This window comes from Miniopterus natalensis, chromosome X, assembly GCF_054644295.1.
Source record: "Miniopterus natalensis isolate mMinNat1 chromosome X, mMinNat1.hap1, whole genome shotgun sequence".
Classification (NCBI taxonomy): domain Eukaryota; kingdom Metazoa; phylum Chordata; class Mammalia; order Chiroptera; family Miniopteridae; genus Miniopterus; species Miniopterus natalensis.
In genome coordinates, this window is record NC_142103.1 from 81,554,640 (window position 1) to 81,577,364 (window position 22,725).

The following is a 22,725-nucleotide window of genomic DNA, read 5'->3' on the forward strand; positions in this document are numbered from 1 at the left end:
AGGCGCACACCTCCGGCGGGTGGCGACGAGGGGGGGTGGAGGCGGAGGCGGCGGGCGGGGAGGGGGCGCTCGGGGAGCCGCGGGAGCCGAGAGGAGCGCAGGCATCTTCCGCAATCCATTCATGCACTGGAGCGCGTGCAGAGCTGCTGATCGCTGCCATTGTTACTCGCGGGCGGTGTGGGAGCCGAGCCTCCACTCTGGCGAGAGATAAATGGCCTCTGACAGCCCCTCCTCGCCAAGAGAGCTCCTCGGATTTCACCGCGCGGCGGCTCTCAGGTCTGTGCCTTGCTCGCTTCCCGGTGAGAACCTTTAAATCAGCCTCCTGGCCCTCCCTCCTCCCGGACGTTACCCGCCCCCCCATGCTCTGGCCCCGGCAGGGCCCCAGGCGAGCTGCGCGCAGTCTCCTGCCCTCTCCCCACCTGGAAGGGACTAGGTGGGGAGCTCTGGGAGGACCCAGGGCGGCGGGGGGGGGGGGGGTGGCGGCGGGGGAGGCCGCTGGCACCCCCCCTCCCCTGTTCCTCACCTCCCCGGGAGCGGAGCCCCGCGCCCCGCCTCCGCGCCCACAAGATGGATCAGGCTACCGTGCGGAGAGCGGGCTGTAAATATTTAAAAAGTCTCTCGCGCGCCGGCGGTAATGGCTTTCGCAGTCGGAATGTGTGCTAGGAGAAGAGAGGAAGGGCGATATGTGCACTGTGTTGCGAGGTGGGGGAATTGCTCCTGTGCCTCCTCCCCCTCCCCGTCCCGGGTGGGCTGCACGGTCAGTCTTCCCAATTTCCCGCCCTCCGCCTCTGCCACTCAGTCCCACCATAGCATCGCGAACGCCAGTCGATAGGGAACTTGAGCATGGCAGGGTGACGGAGACCCGGACGAGGCGACCTGGAGCCACTCTCTCCCCTTCGGGCTCTCCCAAGGTCCTAGGTTGGGACTGGCCCGAGACCTGTGGTCCACGTTCGCTTCTCGCACAGGGGAGGGAGGAGACGCACAGTTTGAAGCCCCCTGAGTTTGGGTGGTCCCTGAAACCTGGGCTAGGGTTTTTGCAGCGGGGGGGGGGGGGGGCTCGGCCCTGTTTGTGCCTTTTCTCCCGTTCCCATTGCCTCTCTTAAGCCTAGATCCACTCTGAAGGAGCGCCCTTCCCCCGCCCCCCCTTTGAATCTGAAAGTAGCTTTGTGGCTGCTGGGACGGAAACCTGGGAGGAAGCAACGCGGAGAGATGGGGGTGCGGAGGGGGGGCAGGCTAGTGCCCAGGCTTAGTGGAGGTCACACGTGGATGTGGCGGGGAATCATTTGCTTCTTTGGCCAGTGTGGGCCTGGGATATTTAAGGCCAAGACCAGCCGGATGGAAGAGGTGGGGGAGGGGGGAATCCAGCCTTCTAGGCTGCGAGAGGCTTAATGGGCCCACAACTGGGTGTGTGCCGGGTGGGGCTGTCGCCTTTGCCAGAGGCCCCTCCCTGGCGGGGTGGGGGCGCCGAGTTGCCCGGAGCTGGGGCGGGCCGTTCGCCGGGTTCGTGCAAGAGGTTGGAGGGGGTGTGGGTCCAGTCCGGGGCTGCTCCCCTGCACCCCTTTGCTCCACCCCCTCAGGGACTGGCCAAAGTGAGGGTGCCGGCGGCGTGTCAGGGCGCGCCAGGGCGGCTGTCCACGTTCGAGCGCGTGGAGCTCCAGACTCCTGGCAGCTCCGCGCACTCCGCTTCCAGGGGCTTGTGCTGCGCCCTACTCGCTTGTTTGTCTCGTGTGAGTCTCGTAAACCGCTCTGATTTATTACCCAGACTAAATGCTTAATTTGTGAATATGAAACAGATTAAAAGGGGCGGGGGGGAGGGGGCTTGAGGTCGGCATATTTTAGCAATCAGACCAAAGCAACCCGGCAGATGTTTCAAATTTGTCGACATTTTCAGGCTCATGTGGAAAGCCAGCCAGAATGGTCAAGAGGTCCTTTCTCCTTCCTTCAACCTGAGAACTTGGCAATGATCAAAAGGAGGTGATTAGTAGCTACAGAGAAAAGACACCAGCAGGCAAGGAGTTAACAGAGGCTGAGCCCTTCAGCTCCTGGAATGGGATGGGAGGTGTGTGTGTGAGAGCTGCTCACAAAGGCAAGAGGGGTCCTGGCTAAAAAGGCCCAAGTCCTAGAAGCCAACTCTGAAGAACAAAGTAGAGGATCCATTAAAAGTTAATTCAGTAAATAAACTTAATTGGTGATAAAACAAACAAGAAAGATGGAAAGGCCAACTTAAAATAGCCGAAGGATAATAAAAATAAATAGTTTTGATGTGGCCTAAACATGTGTGTGTGCCTTTGGGCAGGCAGGTCCCTACAGCGCTTGGCCTGACACAGGCCTCTGGGGAGCACCCCCTCCCTTTGAAAAGCCCCCATGTGTACAAGCAATGTTTTTTGGCATTTGTTGTTTTTTTAAGGCAACTTCACACATCAAAGGTGAGCACCGTGTTCTTTTCAGTTCCCTGGTTCCAGCCGCCCAGTGAAGCAGATACAATTTCTATAAATTGGCCTTCTCCTCTGGGTTTTGATTGATCATCACCATATGAGATTATTGAAAGTCTAATGTCTTATTTCACTTTCTCCAAGGGGTGAGGAGGGGGAACAGTTTATTGGAAGTCAGGCCACGTGAAGACTCTGGTGTTGTGCAATAGTAATTTCCATTAGCCTGGGTAGATCAGCCTCAGGGAAACTCCTATGCATCTCCTGCTGGTCCTTGTACCACCCTCCCCCTCTCCCTCCAGGTCTCAGCTTCAGTCCTTGTTAACAGGTACAGGACAAACTAGAGCTTTCTGGAGCCTTTGTAGTTGGAAGGAGAAAATGGCTGTTGACTAAAAATAAGGCAACAAAAGATTCATTTTCTAACATATTTATTATAACTTAAGAATCCCCTCTTGGGGATTGTTTCCCATTCCAAACTTTTTTGTTCCCCTTCTGCCTCGATACCGACTTTCATTTTATTAAAGTTGATTATGGTTCCTCTGTCTTGTCCTCAGCCAGACAAAGGCTTAGGGAAAGTCAAAGAACGTGTTAATTATATGTTTCTTGTAAACTGACTTTTCATTTCCCCCTAACACATTTAGTTGGCTTGGTGTTTAGTTTAATACTCAATTGCTGCAAATATGCTGCTTTAAAATGCTGTCTTTATTAAAACAAATAAATGAATGCAAAGACCTTTCTAATTTCAACTTGCGTGGGCTAGAAACAGAAGAGAAAAGCGAAAGCGAGAGCAAGAACGAGGAAAAGACAGCGGGGAGGGGAAAGAAGAGACCAGGAAGCGCACGCGCCCATACACACGCGCGCACACGCTCGCTCGCGCATACACACACACACACACACACACACACACCCCATTCCTTCTGCCAACCCTCCCCCAGCCATGTTAAACTGGTCCATACAATTGTCCCTGGCTGCGCCCTGCAGCTCGCCAGCCCGCCTGGATTTTCCATCACTTGGCGCCTAAGGCGATCATTAGCTGAGAATGGACAACCTCCTCTACCTGCTGGCAGCCCATCACTTACCAGCCAGGGGAAGCTGGCTGCAGGCTTCTGCGCTTGGGCTGGGCCCCATTTGCTCAACCCGAGAGGGGTCCTTGCTTCTTGCCCCTGGGTGCATTGGTGCCTAATTAAACTCTATCCAGGGCTACGTGCACTAAATATACGGAGGCTGAGAGGCAGCTGGGAGGAAAAGGCGGTCATTACCTGGGCAGAGAAAGTGACTCTTCTGTGAGAGAGGAAGAAGGGATCCCTCTGATGGCACTTTCTGTTTACCCTCAGCAGAGCCCCGGAGTGCACATTAACTCCCGTGCTGAAATCAAGGAGAAATGGAAATTAGGAGGGAAAAAAATCCATAGCCCACACTTAACTAAACAGGGCCTGTGTCACCACCAAGCAGGAGGGAGGTCTACCAGAGCTCCGAACAGACAATGCTGGCTGCAGAAAAATGACTCAGGTGCCCTTGTGGCATTGGAGTTATTGCTCATGTACCACAGCCCCGTCACACGCAGGAGCTGGAGCTGTATAAATGGCTGTGAGGACGGGAAGGAGTGGATGCGTCAGGAGCCCAAGGACCAGGTGCATGTTGTGAAGCTAAACAGACCGTGGAAAAGCAGGGGGAGAATACTCCGATGAAGGTCAGGGACACCCCACTAAGACCCGGGCCTGGGTGGGATCGAAATGGCCTGGCTTAAGTATAAAGCGACAGCCGGCAAACAGGAGTATGGAGCTCTCATAGAACGGCTGTCAGGGCTTTAATTGGGCCCCCCATTTCACCCAAAGGAAATTGGGTACAGAGGGTAAGAACACTAACTCAACAACTTGACACGTTGGTGGCAAAAGTAAGACCAGAGCCCTGAGCTCCCTGCTTTGGACGAATTGGAGGAGGAAAGCAAGTTCTGGTTAAAGGAAGATCCAGGGCGCTCTTGGTCACTGAAGAGGCCTAGTATTTTAGTCATTGAGCATTTATTAAGCACTCACTGTCTGCAAAGCACTGTGCTGGGCATATGAGACCACAGTGCTATGAGCCCTCAAAGGACTGAGTAAGGCAGACTTTCTGTGCCTGGTAACAAAGGTCATGAAGGACAGTGGGCAAGGGGGCTGGAGAAGGGAAGGAAGCCAACCACTTGGCGGGGTGGATTTTGCTTCTTTACGCAGCCCACTGCGAGGTTTACAGGAGGGCAGCCTGGATATAAGACTGTTCTCCTGGGGGTGGAGGTGCAAGAGAGGTCATCTGGGCCAGGGCCCTTCACACCACCTTCCTTGGAGGGCCTGTTTCCCAAGGCTGGCCAGGAAAATGAGTCTAATGCAAATTGAGGAGGCAGCTTGTCTAGCTCAGGCACTCATTGCAGTCTCTCTCTTGCCCTGGACAAATAGAAGAGTGTAGCTTATCCCCAAAGCTCCTGGACAAATGCAGGCTCCCTGGGGGAGCTGGTAAGGGAATACTGCCTCCCTCGACAAAACAAACCCGAGACTCTCCAAGGTTTAGCACTGGAATTGGAGTCTCCCAACAGAGAAGAGGGGCTGGCTTCAGTGCTTCCCGCTCTGTGCCCCCCAGATTCCACCTGCCCCTTGGGGAGCTCGCAGTGTGATCACAGGTGCCCTCCCTGCAGCCATCTGGCCTCAGCCCAGCCTCTGCTCTTGGTTTCCCTAAGCAGAGGCGAAACATGCTGGAACCTTCAAAGCACATTCCTAAACACTAAGGGAGAGCTGTGGGGAAGTGAAAACAAAGAGGCCAAGGAGTGCCGGAGCAGTTCAGCTTACAGAGTCTGTGGGCCAACAGGGCTGGCCCACGTTCAGTCAGACTTCCTGGCTGTGGGCCAGCCTGAGCTGGCAGCGTGCCCTCTCCAGCCCACCACTCAGGCCTGAGTGGCCCAACAGACCTGGGCACACCCTCGCACCCAGCCAGGCCCCAGGAAGCCCGGCTGCCCCTTAGCCACTCTCTTAGCCTGTCCTCTCCCCATTCAGGTTGCTAGTACTAGGGCCAGAATGGCTTCTGCAGTCCCTTAACCCAGCTCTTCCTAAGAGTGAGTGGGTTGCCAGTTGGCCAACTCTGCCTCAGGGTGGCCTGGTGGGTCTGGGGGTGGCCCAAGTCCCCTGGCTGATAGCTTCAGGCTTTGAGCAGCCGTGTTGGGCAGTTGTGAACACATGGTCACTGTTTATCGCTGTGTGCCATAAAGATATTATCACCTGTGTGTGTCAAGGCTGGGAAGCACTGCTAACTCATGGTAAGTGTGACATCCAGGGCCCAAGAGGTGTTCGCACATATAAGGCGGAGAGCAGCAGGCCACATGGCCCTTTAGGGCTCAGTCATTCATTGAACAAGCATCCGATCCAGCTCCCTTGTCTGTTGGGCACTGTGCTGGGGGAGCCCCTAGGCCCCTCCTTAGAGAACTTACAGTCTCATGGAAAGAGATAAGCCCCACATGGCTGAATACCTCTCTGTGTTCACATTAACTGAAGCCAGGAGAAACAGCTCCCTTGCTTTTCCTCCTCAGGCATATATTTTTCAAACCAAAGAGCGGATGGTGTTTCTGCCCATTTTCCACTTACAGCTGGATAACCAAAGACTCCCCCAAACTCTGAGCGCTGACCTGCTAAATAGGGACTTGGGAACTGGGAATTCTCTGCTTTCTTTCCTGATGTTCCACCCAGACGACGTCAGGTTAATGGCAGATGTTATATGTCGCACCTGCATGTGGCACACAGTTCTAAGGATATCAGAGGGTGTGCCAAGAAGTAAGCCTCTCCCTCTGTCCCCCAGTTTGCCTCTCTGCGGGCAATCACTGCTCCTGGGTTCTGGCTTACCCTCCCCAAGATAGTCTATTAGGCTAATCCTTAAAAAGATTTTGATTTTAGCCCTGGCCGGATGGCTCATGCGGTTGGAGCACCGTCCCATACACCAAAACGGTTGCAGGTTCGATTCCCAGTCAGGGCACATACCTAGGTTTTGGGTTCAATCCTTGGTAGGGGCGGATGGGAGGCAACTGATAGATATTTCTCTCTCACATCTCTCTCTCTCTCTCTCCCCCCCACCTCCACTTCCCTCCCTCCCTCCCTCCCTCCCTCCCTCCCTCCCTCCCTCCCTCCCTCCTTCCCTCCCTCCCTCCCTCCCTCCCTCCCTCCCTCCCTCCCTCCCTTTCTCCCTCCCTTTCTCTCTTTATAAAATCAATAAACATATCCTCGGTAAGGATTGAAAAGATATATTTTTATTTTATTTTGAAAAATCCAAAACCCCCAAAGAAAAATCTAAAGACTGGTACAGTGAGCACCCATATGTGAAGGCCGACTTTCAAAGGTGCTATATTTATTCAACACACCTACCCTTGGAAAGATTTCAATACCCCTTCAGAGATCTGAATTAATTTACCTTTATCTTAAAATGTTACTTAGGAATACTTTGCCCTCGTAGATACATTAAATGCTCATCTTCCCTCTCCGCAGCCCCAGCACCTTATCAGTGTGCCTTGTTCACAGTAGACAGTTAATGAAGCTGTGGATTCGGTAGCAGGGACTGCACAGTAGTTGGTAGGGTGGAGCCAGACTGCCCAGGTTGGAAACCTGACTATGCCACTTGACTAGCTGTGTGGCCTCAGGCATGGACTCTAGGCAGCTCACTTTACCTGTCTATAAAATGGAGGGTAATAATACAACAGATTCCAGAATGTTGGGACAATTAAATTAGTTGATGGACATGAACACTTAAAATCGTGCCTGAGCCCTAACCAGTTTGCTCAGTGATTAGAGTGTCAGCCCACGGACTGAAGGGTCCCGAGTTCGATTCTAGCCAAGGGCACATACCTCGATTGCAGGCTCAATCCCTGGCCCTGGTTGGGGCACGTGCGGGAGGCAACCAGTTGATGTGTACCTCTCACATCAGTGTTTCTCTCTCTCTCTCTCTCTCTCTCCCACTCTCTCTGAAAAGCAATGGAAAAAGTATCCTTGAGTAAGGATAAAAAAAATCGTACCTGGCATATGGAAAGTGCTTAATAGGTACCGGGGAGACTTAAATACATTTGGTATCAACTTTGTTTTGGTGATTGCACATGAATTATTTGGCCCTGAGTTCACGGCTTCCCCTTCGAGAGAGGCCTGAGAAAACCAGGAATGTTGCTTCACAATCCTTCCATGCCTGAGAGAATCGCCTGAGCTCAGCTCTGCTCCCAACTGAGGCAGAGTGGCATTTAAGTGACAGGGCATCCTGCGGACAGTTTCTACACTCATGGAGAGTTTCTGGCCATGCTTATTAAAAAGACATTTGGAGCCTGGCTGGGAGTGGCTCAGTGGTTGAGCATCAACCTAGGATCCAGGAGATCAGGGTTCGATTCCCGGTCAGGGCACATGCCCAGGTTTCGGGCTCGATCCCCGGTGGGGGCATGCAGGAGGCAGCCGATCAATGACTCTTTCATCATTGATGTTTCTATCTCTCTCCCTCTCCTTTCCTCTCTCTGAAATAAAAAAGATTTTTTTTTTTTTTAAGACATTTGGAGGGAAAGTCTTTTTTTTTTCCTTCCTATTTTCTAGCCTGGCTAGTTGCTGCCCTGCTGACAGAACCATCTTCGAAAGAAGAACTAGCTTTTTCTTTAAAGACAGAACCAGGAAGAAATGTCCTTCTCCCTCAGTGAGTTCCGGCCTCACAAATGCCTGTTTCAGGCCCGAGTCGAGGGTCACACAGCAAGTGGGTGCGATCCCAGGAGTCCCCCATCTGACAAGCCAGAGTGGGTCTTATGGACCCTCCAGACAAAGTTGCCTGGGATCCCATAGGAATGGTTGAATGGTGGATGTTTTAAGAGCCAGAGGCAAGAGAGGACATGGGAAAGATAAAGAAATTTGTTTAAAGGTATACTTTGCTGTGCTATAAAATCCTGAGCCTAATGTTAGGCTTTGACGGCTGTAATATCTGACCTTGACATTGTGATGTTTCTGCCATATAATTTAATTAACGTGTGATGCTGGCATGATGCCAGAGAGTCAAATGTTCTGACAGCTCTTGGAAGCCATATAAGTCCCTTTGAAGTTCCCCTCAGTGAACTGACACATGGAGAAACCTCCTAAGGTTGAGGACAGCCCCTGCTATGGGGTACAGAAATGTAGCTGTGTTGTGGTTACACTGGATAACACTGGTAAAGCCACCTGCTGCCTTGTCACAGTTCTGGGGGCCAGCTGTGGTTTCTAAGGGCCCTAACCACCAGGAATGGCTCCTTAAGGGACATGTGGAGGTTTCCTATTGACATATTTTTCTCCATAAAATGTGTTCTTTCCCAACTTCGCTTATCACCATGTCCTTGAGCTACACACAGGAACATAAATGAGATGAGAGAGGACATTTTAACTAAAGACAAAAAGGATTGTATACATCCATTCCACACATAAGTATTTAACACCCACTACGCACACCTACCAGAGCTTTGGAAATTCATTTATGGCAAGGAACAAAACAGTATCTTGGCCATCATAAAACTTCATTTTACTGGAGAGAGAGAAAAAGAATAAATACATGAGTGAAAAAAATATATACTATTTCAGGTTGTGATGCTATGAAGAATTAAGAAGGGTAAGGGGATCGAGAGATGGAATGCAGTATTCTTTTAGAGGGTAGATTGTGCATTATAAGTCTTGGGTTGACCGTGTATCAGTCAGTACTTTGCCACAATAAGACTGTATAACAAACCACTCCCAAACTGAGTAGCTTACATCAATAAGCATTCAATCTTTTTAAATTTTTTTTTAATTGATTTCAGAAAGAGGAAGAGAAACATCAGTGATGAGGATGAGAGAAAATCATTGATCAGCTGCCTCCTGCACACACCCTACTAGGGATCAAGCCCCCAACCTGGGCATGTGCCTTGATCAGGAATCGAACTGTGACCTCCTGGTTCATGGGTCAACAATCAACCACTGAGCCACACCAGCTAGGCAGCATTTATTTATTTTTTTTCATCAATAAGCATTTATTTCTCACATATGTGTCTGTGGATCACCTATGCTTAGCTGATGTAATCTGTGCTCAACTGGGCTTGACTCCAAGTATGGGTTGGATCCAGTCTGTTCCATGTGTCCCTCATCCTCCATGGATGAGTGGGCTACCTGGGACATGTTCTCCTCATGGGTAGTGTGGAAACAACATAACTCTTAAGTCCTAGACTTAGAATGCTCACACGGTTACTTCTGCTTACATTCCATTAGCCAAAAGACATCCTGTGGCCTGAGATCAATGGGATGGGGGAGGTGCACTCTACCTCTAGCAGGATGAATTGCAAAGTCATATGGCAAAGGGCATAGATACAGGGCAAGGTGAAGAATTGGGAACAGTAATGCAATCTGAAACAGATGGTTCAAACAAAAACTATGTATCTCTAGCTATGACATTTATATACACAAATACATATATCAAATGATATAAGTGCCTTTGCTGGAATCTTCTGTTTTAAGTTAAATTTAAATAAATCCATGCAATAATTACACATTAGCGTCCCTGAGGTGGTTTATTATGGGACCAGAGGCTTCTGGGTCATGGCCACCAACCTCAGGAAACCTGGGAAGATGGACCATAGGCCATCCAGTGCTGAGAGAGAAGACCCTGATGGGTACCTTTCTTCCTGCCTGGACTTCCTGAGCAGGGATGGTGCAGGTGGGAAAGACCACAGGAGACCCCAGACCCAGCAAGTGTCTTTGCTGGCCTCTGGGCAGGTCTTGGAGTGACACAGATGTGGAGTAAGACCCAGGAGGTATCATCACTAAGTCTCCGTCTACTACCAACTAGTCTCACTGGCTGTCTAAGACATACCTTCATGTGTTGTATAAGGGCATAGATTGAAGATTCCAACTCTTTCTTGCAGCTCCTTTTCCTCTAGTCTTGCCCTGCCTTTCTCGTGTCATCTTTGAGTAATGTGGGGGCGGGATCCATAAGTGTCTCTTCAGAAAGCAATGATGTTTCAAGTCGGGCCTCCCTTCCATGAATTCCTCCAGAGCTATGCAGTCAGCCAAGCACTGGAACCTGGCCCTACCCTTTAGGAAGGAAAGCTTGCTGTTCAATTGATTCCAATGGCTAATGGAATCTAATCACCTTTGCCCAGAGTGATTCCAATCAAAGGAATCCACTGTATAAAAATTCAAGGTGGCAGCATCAAGATTTACATCTTGTAAATGGGGAGAATGAAGCACGGGGGCAAATGTTTAATGGTGGGGCCCCATGGGGTTCAGACCATCTCTTATTTGGGGGAATTCTGGCTCCTGTCTCCAAAGGTGTTCAAGGTGATCCATCTTCTGTAACTAATCCTAGCCTAGAACTGGAAGGGGGACCAGCTGGATGTAATCGCCTCTTAGACCAGCTGCCATTATGGAGTGCGTCGGGCATTCCTGAAACTACAACTTGGTCTCTGATTTCACTGGCAACTTGGCTTGATTTCACTGGGTCTACCTTGAACTTATCCACGTCTGAACCTCCCTCAGTTTTCTTTTTCAATCTCAATGTAAATCTCTTCACAACTGTCTCCCAGAGGCCCTTCTGTGCTTTCAGCCTTCATTCCCCATTAGATGATGATGAATATGATGATGATTTACTTTTTTTTTAATATAAAAGCTGTACAGAACAGTATGCATATCATAAGTGCAGGGCTCAACGAACACACTCATATAACCTGTACCCAGATCAGGAAACAGCATCACCAGCACTCCAGAAATCAACTCACCCTTCCTTCCTGGTACTATGGCCCCAAAGATAACTGCTGTCCTAACTTCTGATAGCATTGATTAGCATTGCTTGATTTGGTACTTTATAGAAATGGAATCTACAGAATGAACTATTTGTGTGTCTGGCTTCTTTTGTTCCACGTTGTGCTTATAAGATCCATTTATACTGTGTGCCATGTGGTTCATTCATTCTCTGCTGTGTAGTATTCAGCTGTGTGAATACACCACATTTTATTTCTCTGCTATTCTATTGTTGATGGGCATTTGGGCAGATTGGCTTTCGGTCAATTACTAATCTTGCCACTATGAACACTTCTGGTGAAGAGATGGACACATTCCTGCCGGGTGTATGTATACACATGAGTTGAATTGCTGGGCTATAAGTCAGGCCTGTGTTCAGCTTTAATAGATAGTGCCAAAGTAGTCGTGCCAATTTATATTCCCACGAGCATGAGAGTGCTCCTTGTCAGCACTTGGAATTTTCTTTTCTCACTTTTAGGCATTCTGGTGGACCCTATTAGATTTCAAGCTCAGAAACAAGGGCAGAAACAAAATATTTTCCTTCCTTGAAAATCCTCCCAAGTATCTCCTACAAAATCATCATGGGAAAAATGCTAACTGATGCCCTGGGAAATGAAAACCTGTGGTTTTCTTTACATTTCAGGAATATCTGAGATTTTGTCCTTGATCTTTAATGACAGTAGGTTTTGGAAACTGAGAAAATAGAAGTTTGGATCAAGCTTCAAGGCTCCCCTTTCCCCCTCCCCCACCTGGTCTTACTCTGGTTTCCGGTGGCCCAATGCTTCCCCGAAGCCCACGGGTGACCTTCTGCTGGCTCTGTCTCCCAAGGGAGTCTCAGCTCCTAGGCCCCCACCTAGAGTGACCTTCTTGCTCACCACGACACCCAGCTCCAGGCACACTCATTTTCTCTGTACTTATTGTCACGGCCACAAAACGTATCATTTGGTTCCTCTGAAATGAGTGATATCTCCTCTGTTCAGTTGTAAGTTCTTAGAGGGCAGGGACCACAGAGCCTCTTAAGGTGTTAACACATCTTGCCCACAGTGTTGCCCACGATGTACTTGCTGATTAGATACACTACCATTGGTTTCTGTCTCTTAGTTGAGTGGAGCTGGGAAAGACTTCTCAGATGCTAGGGTCAAGAAAGTCTAAATTTAATCAGATGAGCACATATCATGAGTGATTTCTTAACACTGGGTGTATTTTGAAGAAAAGCTTGCTGGTCTCATTTCATTGTCTGTACTAACCTAGCTGAGCAGCAGAGTCCTCTGGCTGGTTCACTCACTGACTATCTCAGTGTCGCTTGGGGTGTCAGTGTAGAATACCTTGGCCCCACGCCTGAAAAGTCTGACTCAATAGGTCTGGGGTAGGGCCTGGCAATCTCTATCTTTAACACTCACCACAGTTGACTCTGACGCACAGCCAGGTTTGGAAACTAGTTGAGTCTGAAAAGAATGTTCTCTTCTAGGAAGTGAGAAAATATCAGGGGGTGCCGTGAGAAGGGACTGTAATATAATGTTTTGGATTTAGAGAAACTGTTTGAGTCTCAGCTCTTCCACTTACCAGGCGTGTGATCATGGGCAAGTTACTCAACCCCTCTGGGCCTCAGTTTTCTCTTCTGTGACGTGAAATCACCATGGATCTGCTTTGGTGCAACAAATTACCCCAGATTTGTTGATTATTTACCAGCCAATTACTTCACCACTTAAAAAAAATTGCTTTATTTTATTCACAATTCTGTGGGTTAGGATTTCTAAGAAGGGCTTAGCTGGGTGGTTCCCTCCTGGGGTTGCAGTTAAATATCAGTGAGGGCTGAAAGATGTTTAAGATGGCACACTCATGTGGCTATCAGTTGATGTTGGCTGTTGTCTGGGAGCTTGGCCGGACTGCCAGCTGGGACATTTACCTGTGAGTCCCCAGCACGGCAGTTGACTTCTTTTTGAATTCTTCCAGAATGGGTGTCCCAAGAAAACCAGAAGGAAGCTGCATGAAGTCTTTCTGACTTAGCCTTAGAAGTCGGAAAGTATCATTTTTGTTGTGTTCAAAGCTGTCACAAGACCACCCAGATTTCTAGGAGTGGGGGCATCAACCCTACCTCTTGGCAGGAAGATTTTCAAATAACCTGCAGACATGTTTAAAACCACCACAGTATCTAGGGTTTTTGAGGATTAAGTGAGATGATCACTGAAGTGTTGAACAAATGTGAATTTCCCTGGGGTAGAGGGACAGTCTTTCTCAGTTCCTAGTCATTTTTAGTCCCTGTGGATAGTTTGTACAGTGAAGCAGTGGGGCAACTTCTCATTCCCGGATGGTGGTTGTTGGGTACACAAGGAGTTGGGTCCACAAGGTATCCCATGATTTTCTGCCACCCATGTCAACCCTGCCACATGCCTGGTTTCAACTGGAAACTCTTTGGGCTCCAAATAGGAACACCAGGCTGAGGACACAGTGTCATCAGGACAAGACACACACTCTGGTGTGAGGCCTTTGGGAGGCCCAACTGTGTTAGAATGGTGAACTGAGTGGCACCCGGAGAGGAGGCAGCCGGAGAGTGGCTTTTGTGGGCATTGTTGTTCCACCTCATGTTCAGGAGTGGATCCCTTCTCTGACCTTGTTTTTTTTCACCCCATGTCTGGAGAGAGCCGAGTAGCTGAGGAAAAGTCAAAGGGAGACCATTCTGGCCAGCTTCCAGGCTCCCAAAGGAAGGTGGAGAATGGGGTGCTTCTGGATGAGGCAGCATTAAAAGGAAGGCTGGGCTCCAGTTGGTGCCAGAGTGCATATGATTTGCCCTGTAGGCTACCCTGAGAAGGCCGGACAGCACAAGGAGGAGCCAATATGTCATCTGCTACAATTTCCTGCCATTTGGGAAGGAGGTGGTTGAGAGTTCTCTCTGAGAAAGGGGTCCATTTACCTCTCTCGTTCAGTCTTATTCTGGAAAAACGTAGTAGGGCCTGTGTTTGGCAGTTTGAAGAAGCTCCTCTCTCTCTGGTCCTCCTGCTTTCCTTCTGGGGTTCCTTTCCCCTTGTCCCCCATCACCACCATTAGTAGTCTCACATTGGGCAACTGTATCATTCAAAGTAGAGTGGGATGAGGCGCGGAGCTGCACAGCAATGCAACAGTTTAGCAGCCAGAGTTCACATTATTAGGTTCCCTCTATGTGTGCCTGACACCGTGCTGAGGGTGAGGAATGGTCCACGGGCCCCCACGGTGCCGGTGGAGGAGCACACACCACATGCCTAGTGAGTGATACACGCGCGTGAGCACCTTCGGAATCCATGGCAGGACAGGTCTCAGAGGACTGTGGAAGCCAAGAGAGGACTCCTGCATGGAGTAGCTAAGCAAGGCCATACTGCAGACTGTCCATTCTCTCACAGCTCTGTGCCTCAGTTTCCCCATTTGGAAAATGGGGGTAATGAGGTGCCCTTCTCAAAGTGTCTCCAAGAGAATGAAATGAAGGGGTGCTGATAAGCACTCAGCAGGGGCCTGGCGCTGTCAGCCCTTAATCAGGTTGGTCTTCACAGGTCAGGGATTGGCATGAGGAGGAGGGACAGAAGCCTAGGGGCCCTGGGGTGTTGCCGGGAGGGTGGATTCATGGAGAAGCCAGGAGGTCAGAGGGGGTGTTGTGGAGGGAGAGCTTACTCCAGGGATGGGTTCTATATGACTGGCTGGTTCTGTACAGTGTTGAAGCTCCTCAAGCCTCCCAGCCCCTCCCACCCTCCAGATTGGTTTCATCTTCTCCCTGAGGCATTTCCTGGCAGCTCCACCCATGGTTCTGCCTTCTCACAGGCCTGGCTTGGCCCTGGCACCACCACTGAAGCCTGGCCCTACTTTTTAAATTTTTTTTTAATCCTCACCTGAGGGTATTTTTCCATGGCTTTTCAGAGAGAGTGGAAGGGAGAGAGAGAAACATCGATGTGAGAGAAACACATTGATTGGTGGCCTCCTGCACACACTCTGCACGCACTCTGACTGGGGCCAGGGATTGAGCCTGCAACTGAGGTACGTGCCCTTGGACAGAATCGAACCTGGGACCGTTCAGTCCGTGGGCCGACACTCTAACCACTGAGCCAAACTGGCTAAGGCTTGGCCCTACTTTTATATGACCAGCTCTTTGCATTTCTCCTCACTGGGGCAAAAATCTCCATCCTCCTTATGTGACCACCCCCCTAATTGTCCAACCTTGGTGGAGAGGAAAGACCATCGGTTTAGGAGCCCAACCCACTAGCTTTGTGACCTTGGGAGAGCTCCTTAACCTCTCTGAGTCTCAGTTTCTTCATCTACAAAACAGGGTAATAATCATGACTAGTGACTTGTTTGACCATACTTCCATGAGGATTAAATAAGGGAATGCATTAAATATAGGCCTTGTACTTAGTAGGTGCTTTGTAAATGGTGGCTATTTCCATAGTGATTCTATGCTGTGTATCCAGGTGTTTGATTCAACAACATCTGGGGATGTGCTTCCCTGCCCCCTTTCCCTCCTCAGAGGTACCCCATGCTGTGCCTCAGAATAGGAAAGAGCAGGCTCAGTGAGGGGGCAACTTCTGCCATGTTCTGTTGGTCAGAGCAAGTCACCAGGGCAACACGGATTCCAGGGGCGGGGACACAGATTCCACCCTGTATTAGTTTGCTTGGGCTGTTATAACAAAGACCACAGATGGGGTGGTTAAACAACAGAAATGTACGGGCTCACAGTTCCAGAGGCTGGAAGCCTGAGATCAAGGTGTCAGCAGGGTTGGTTTCTTCTGAGGCTTCTCTCCTTGGCTTATAGATGGCCACTTTCTCCCTGTGTCCTCACATGGTCTTCCCTCTGTGTGTCTCTGTGACCATATTTCCTCCTGTTATAAGGACACTAGTCATATTGGATTAGGGTCCACTCTAATTATCCCACTTTAACTTAATTACCTCTTTAAAGACCCTATCTTCAAATACAGTCACATTCTGAGGTAGGACTCCAATCTAGGGGTTAAGACTTCGACGTATGGATTTGAGGGAGACACAGTTCAGCCCATAACATACCCCCTTGGTGTGTGAGGAGCTGCAAGGAAGTTGTGGCCAAGTTTAATCTACGAAAGGTTATACGGTGCCTGATCATAGTATGTGCTCAAACGTGCCGTCTGCTGGTATTACTATTTCTGCTAGTTTATTACCAGCTCGTTGTGAGGTTAGTGAAAAAAAAACCCACAATAACAACACTCCAATTCTAGGCCCTAAACCTTCCAGACTCACTCTCTCCAGCAAACACCCACCTTCCCCAGGGCTGCTGCCCTTAACACATCATTGCCAGGTACCCAGCAGGCTGCAGGGACTTCACCTGCCTTGGCTACCAATCTTCGCACTCCCTCAGCTGGCCTTGAGTGTACTGTGGGCTGCCTCCCAGAACAGGCCAGGCCAGGCTGGCCTCACCTGCCTTTACTCCCCCCCCCGCCCCGCCTCCCCCCCCCCCATGCAACCCCTCCATCTTCCGTCGGACCCGACACTGCCCCCAAGATGAGGGAGCACGCATACCAATTCTCATAGTACCTGACTTATATACATAAGGGCTCTCTAATAAACATTTGTAGAGTTTTATCGATGTCAGAGTCTTCGTGGTCCCCTTAAGCCCCTAGCTCAACAATTCCCCCGAGGTCTCAAATCCCAAAGTCACAAGAAAGCCCAGCGGGGATTCGACGGTTTCTCCTAGCACAGCTTCTCTGGTGCTTATTCCCCACTCCCCTCCTTCCAGTCCATTCCGCAGCAGCCCTTCCTTACCACGTGGCACCCTCAAAGACTTGGAGTTTTGACGTTGAACCTGCCTTTTATCTCTGTGGATGGGTGGAAGGGGTGGCGTTGGGAGAGAGGCAGCATTTTTGCTCCCCCTTAAACCCCTTACAAGGTGGGACAGCTCTGCACTTCCAGAATCAGAGAAGTAAAGGAAAGAAAGACATAGCTGCGGGGACAGCCACCCCAGGAGAAATGAGAAAGCGACAGAGAAAACAAGAAGAAATGGTGTGGAGTTGGGAGAGGTCAAGCGCTATGCTGTTGGCAGCTCTGACGGGCACACAGAACAGCTCAGGGATGTGGTGGGGGTGGCAGCCCGGCAGAACAGGCCGACAAGGCCAACCCTCATTGCCAGAGCCGGCGCTCAGCTGGGCAGCCCCGCGAGGTCTGTCTCTGGACACCGTTATGAACTGACGGTGAGCATGCAGAAGCCTTCCCCCCAAAACGCGCTTAACTGACTGCAGCGTCCCTACCGACTCTGCACAGCTCTCCCCACCCATGATGCGTTGGCGGAGGGTCCCTTCTCACAGTCCCCGTCCCCACCCTCACCACTGCACACACAGCTGGCCCGCAGGCCAAATATGACATCCCCTCAAGGGCGGGAGAAGCAGGTTCATCAAAGGAGGATTTACACAAGGATTGATTTAAGGAAAGGACCGAAATGAGGATTTCTGATCCCCACGACCCTTTTTTTAAAGTTGCCGTTTGGACGTCTTGAATGTTCTATAAAGGAAGGTCAGCAAGTGGCCCAGACTCCCAGGCCTCAGACTTGCCCCAGGGCTGAGGAAAGAGGTCAGACATGCTAACTGCCATGCTGTGGCCAAAAGCTCCTGCCGTGCTGAGCAGTTCTGCTAAGCCAGACCATGTTTTCCAAACAGTCTGGCTGGCCAGTCAGGCTCGGGCAGCAGCGGGCAGCAACAGGCTAAGTGTGACACTGGGCTGTGGGCCTTTTAAACAAACACACTCCGCTTCCCTCTGTACTCTGAATTGCCTGCTTGGAAAGAGAGAACATCTCGGCCCCGGTGGTGAGGGATCTAAGCCCTGGTGACAGGGGAGTTGAAATTCTCAGGATGGGCGGCCAAAGGCTGCTAAGAATATGCAGCCACAGGCCAGACCACAAGCCAGTTAACGCCCCACGTGGCGGCCTCCGTGGTCCTTCGGGCATGGGAGGAAGGAGCTTAGTGAGCAGCCAGTGCTCCTGGAGTCCCTCAGTTGGAATTGTGTAGACACAGAAGTAAAGAATCAGGTAAAGTAACATTTTAAAAACCCCAACAAGCCCAGCCTGCTCTCAAGGAATATGTGGTCTGAAGAGGGAGGACATTCCTGCCATGAGGGACTTGCTGTACATTACAGATAAAAGCAAGAACAGCCATAGAGAAGAGGCCAGGGGCACGCCACCTCACATGGGGTTGTGAGGCTGTAAGTGCCAACGACAGAGCCCACGCTGGCTTCTCACTATCAGCTTGGTTGGGTCTTGTGGCCTAGCAGTTGGTGGCCTGACGGGCAGTCCGGAATATGCAGTCCCTCCTCCAGACCTTGATTTCTACATCTGGGAAGTGAAGGGTTTGGATCACCGTTTCATAACTGTTCTTGAGGGTCAGGTCTCAGATCCTCTGGGACTCTGGTGTGTGCATTCCCAGCAACATGGACACAGGCATCCAGGCCGCCATTTTCATACCATTTCAAGGGTGGCCCGGCCCCAAGCAGACCATTCGAGGATCTCAGATAAAGGTTCTGAGGTTTTGGTTTAGGGGAGGAAGTGATCTTGGAGACCTGGAGTGGGCTGGGAATAGTTCGAAGAGAAAGTGGGATTGAAGGAGGGGCAGCACTGAAATATCTACTCTATCCAACAGATGCAGTGAGCATCACCTGTGAGCCAGCACAGTGGATGCAGCTGCAAAGAAATCGCAAGGGGTCTTGCATGTTCTGGGATTGTCATTACATCTGGACAGACAACCCATTCGGCTCCAGCCATGCAGGCTGTCCTTCTCTTCCTCACATAGTTCAAGGTCAGTCCAACTTCAGGGCCTGTGCACTTGCTCCTTGGTTGCTTAGAGCTCTCTTTCCTTCATACTCTTACAGATGGTGCCTTCTCAGCTCTGGTCATCCTGGCTAAAGATGCCCCTCACAGCTGCTTGGAGCCATAGTGCCCTGTTTCATCTTCTTTGTAACGCATAGTATCATCTGAAGTTGTCTGTTTGCTTTCTGTTTATGGTCTGTCTCCCATAGGATAGGGACCTTGTGGGCCCTGTTCTCCGGGGTGCCAGGACAGTGCTTGGCACAGAGTAAACACCTGTCACAGATGCGATGAACCAAATGAACTAATTATAGACTTAATGACAGATTGCTGGGAACTGGTGAGGCCTGCAGTGTAGGGGGTGGGCAGGAAGGTTTGAGAGGGTGAAGCTGGGGGACTAACCTGGTTTGGAAAAGGTGTCTTGGAGGAAGTGCTGTTTGAATAGAGCTCTGAATGAGTAGGCAAAGGGGGAGGCCTCTGGGGGGAGATGGATCTGGGCCAGCTCCTGGCAAGGCCCAGATGTGGGAAGGGGCTGGAAACAGAATCCAAGAGCAGAGCTACAAAGGGCCTGCCTGTGGAACTGGCTCAGGGTTTTCCTCTCAGCGCTCTCGGGAGTGACAGCCGTGGGAGCGCCATGGCTCTGGCTGGAGGAACTGCCCTCCATTACCTCTCTGATTCATCCTCCTACTCTTTAACACCCTGGAATCCTGGTCGTTCCTTACTCAGAACAGGCACTCTCCCGCCACAGAGCCCTGGCACTGGCTATGCCTCTGCCTGCAATTCTCTTCTTCCAGAAATCCTTTTACTCACTCCCTCACCTCCTTAGAGTCTTTGCTCATGTCTCACCTTCTCAAAGAGGCCTCCCCCTCAATCCTGCAAACTTCTCCCCACCCCGTGCCTTCCTGACACCCCTTACCTGCTTCCTTTTTTCTCTCCATGGCGCACATCACTGCCTACTATCCAAGGTAACTTTATGACCTGTTACCTTTATTATTTATCATCCGTCGCGTTCCTGCTGGAATACAAGCGCCTCAGGGGCAGGCATCGATCTGTTCCCCAGGGTGTGCCTGGAAGAGCACCTGGCACCCAGGAGCAGTCGATCTTTGCAGGGATGGATGCTGCTGTTGGCTGCTGTGTTGGAAATGGGCTGCAGAAGGGCAAGAGTGGATGAGGAAACCAGTTAGGAGGTCATGGCCATGGCTTAGGTGAGAGGTTGTGCTAGGCAGGCCCTGGAGGCAGACGGAATGCATGACTCCTGGAGCTGCATAGAAGAAAGAAAACAGAATTTGGGGATGGGTCAAGTTGGAGAGGTGAGGCGGTCAGAGAGGTCAAAGGTGACTCCCAGGCTCTTGGATGACATTTTATGCATAACTGCATGTGATGACCAGGTGGTTGGTGGGGACCAGAGAGAAGAAGTAAGGTTAGGGGAAGGAAGGGAGAAGAGGGTGGCTGGAGGGGACCGTGCATGTGCAACAGTGGGGAAAGGCTGTGCCTGCTTAGGGGGCAGTGAAAAGTCCAGTTTGACTGGAGTGGAAGGGAGTTCCTGCAGAGGAGAGAAGGTAAGAGGAAAAGCAGGATGGGAGGCCTGGCCATCCGCTAAGGTGCCTACCTTTCCCTCACTCTGGAGTCCAGGGCTGTGGGCGGGGCTGCTGCACTGTGAAGCAGCCTCAGCCTGAACATCTCTGCCTGGAGCATCATTCTCAACAGCTCACCTCTGTTACGGAGCAGAACATTTGCTTCTGTTGCCATGATTTTAACCTGTGCTTCCTGGCTGTCGCTAAAACAACCTCCCCTCACAGCCCCCCTCCACCCAGAGCATCCCCGCTCTCTTGCAGCCAGGTCTCCTGCCCAGAGCTCACATGCAGTGATAAACCTTATTCTTCCCCGGTGTGTTTATGTATTTTTTTATTTATTGTATTTTTTATTTTGTTAACATTTTATTGAAGTGCAGCAAACGAACAGAAGTGTGTAAATCCTAAATGTACAGCTTGATGAATTTTTACAAGCTGAACATACCCATGCAGCCAGCAGCCAGCTCAAGATGCAGACCATTCCCAGCCTCCCAGAAGTCCCTGGTGCACCCCTCCCTCCACTGTAGCCCCTATGCTGACTTCTGACATCTCACATTGGCTTTGCTCACTTTAAAATTTGATGTAAATGGGATCTTCTTGTGCATTTTTTTCACTTACTAGTTCAATGGTTTATTATAAAAAGATATAATCCAGGAACAGCCAGATGGGAGAGATGCATAGGACAAGGTATGGGGCAAGGATATGGACAAATTCTGTGCCCTCTCCAGGCTTGCCATTCTCCCCAAATCTCCATGTGTTCACTAACCTGGAAGCTCCTCTTGTGCATATTTATTTGTTTTTTAATCCTCACCCTAGGATATTTTTTCCATTGCTTTTCAGAGAGATCGGAAGGGAGAGAGAGAGAGGGAGAGAGAAAGAAACATCGGTGTGAGAAAGACGCATCAATTGGTTGCCTCCTACAAGAGCTCCGACCAAGGCTGGGATCAAGCCTGCAACTAGGTACGTGCCCTTGGCCGGAATCGAACCCAGGACCCTTCGATCCGAGGGCCGACGCTCTAACCACTGAGCCAAACCGGCGAGGGCTATGCATGTTTTTTGAAGTGGCCTTCCTTTGTGTAATTTCATTCCTGGGATGTGCCCATGTTGTTGCATGTGGTTGCATTTTAAAAACGGTCTCTCCAGCAGCCTCCCACTTGAGACAGGTGAAGAGGGCTGAGCCTCCAGAGCCCCTCTGGCCAGTGGAATCCCTCAAGAAAAACTTGGAGCAGCCCTAGTGGAAGGCAGTAGAGGGTCGATGGAGCCTTTGGCTGGGGGAAGGGGAACATGGGTGTTGAAGCAAATGATATGCTAAGCATTGTGGTGGGTGCTGCAAAGGATAAAAAAAATGATGTGGTTAGATGAGGAGAAGGGGAGATGAGACCGGATCAAGAGAGTTGGGCCAGGTTATAAGAGTAGAGAAAGTAGCTCACACCCGAAGGAGGGAGAAAGAGAAGATCTGGAGGGGCAAGACTCTCTGCCTCTCAAAGGATATCCTCCAGGCTACCCTGCTCTGTTCTCCTGGAAGATTGGAAGGGGGGGTCCTTGCCTTGGGGGAAGAGGCAATGTAGGTTTCATTGTCCCAGTGTCTGGGAAGATTTTTCTGTGTGTGTGTATGTGTGTGTGTTGGGGGGGGGGGCAGTGCAGGAGAGAGCGTGTGCTTCTTGGAAACCCATTTCCTAGGGGGCTTCATGCCAGATGGGCAGTGCTGGATTCCGCCTGTGTGATGGTGAGAGTGAGAGGGAGGGAGGAGGAAGAGGGCTTAGAGATGGGCAGAGACATCTGAGAATTTCAGAATCCAAAGTCCAGAGAGGGTGAGTGACTTACCCAAGGTCACACACCAAAGGAGCCAGCATTAGAAACTGGATTGCTGGTCCCCTCCAAGGTTTTTTCCATTACTGCATACTGCCCCCTCACTTTACAAAGAGCCTTGTGTTGCCACCAAAAGAGCTGAATTACCTCATTTTTAAAAGGTGTTATGAATTCAGTTCTATTATGTGGACTGGGGCAAAGATGTTGTGAGCAGGCATGACATTGTAATTCATGTCCCACTTCCATTTCTCTTTGCTGGGGTTTTTGTATCATTGGAGGCAGCCTTAAATCATGATTGGAACAAAGTAGGGAGAAAAATAATAATATATGATTGCAAACAAGGACCAGACCGTGTGATCCTATTAATTGCCTTC

At 50.4% G+C, this 22,725-nt stretch overlaps 1 protein-coding gene across 1 annotated transcript in view; it reads left to right on the top strand.

Moving 5' to 3' along the window:
- The first annotated feature begins 218 nt into the window (after positions 1–218).
- Positions 219–22,725, top strand: part of BCOR (BCL6 corepressor) — an 83,848-nt gene continuing 61,341 nt past the window's right edge. The window contains exon 1 of the mRNA XM_087813567.1: positions 219–276. The gene's annotated coding sequence lies outside the window, so the exon portion shown is untranslated. The remainder of the gene's footprint in view (positions 277–22,725) is intronic.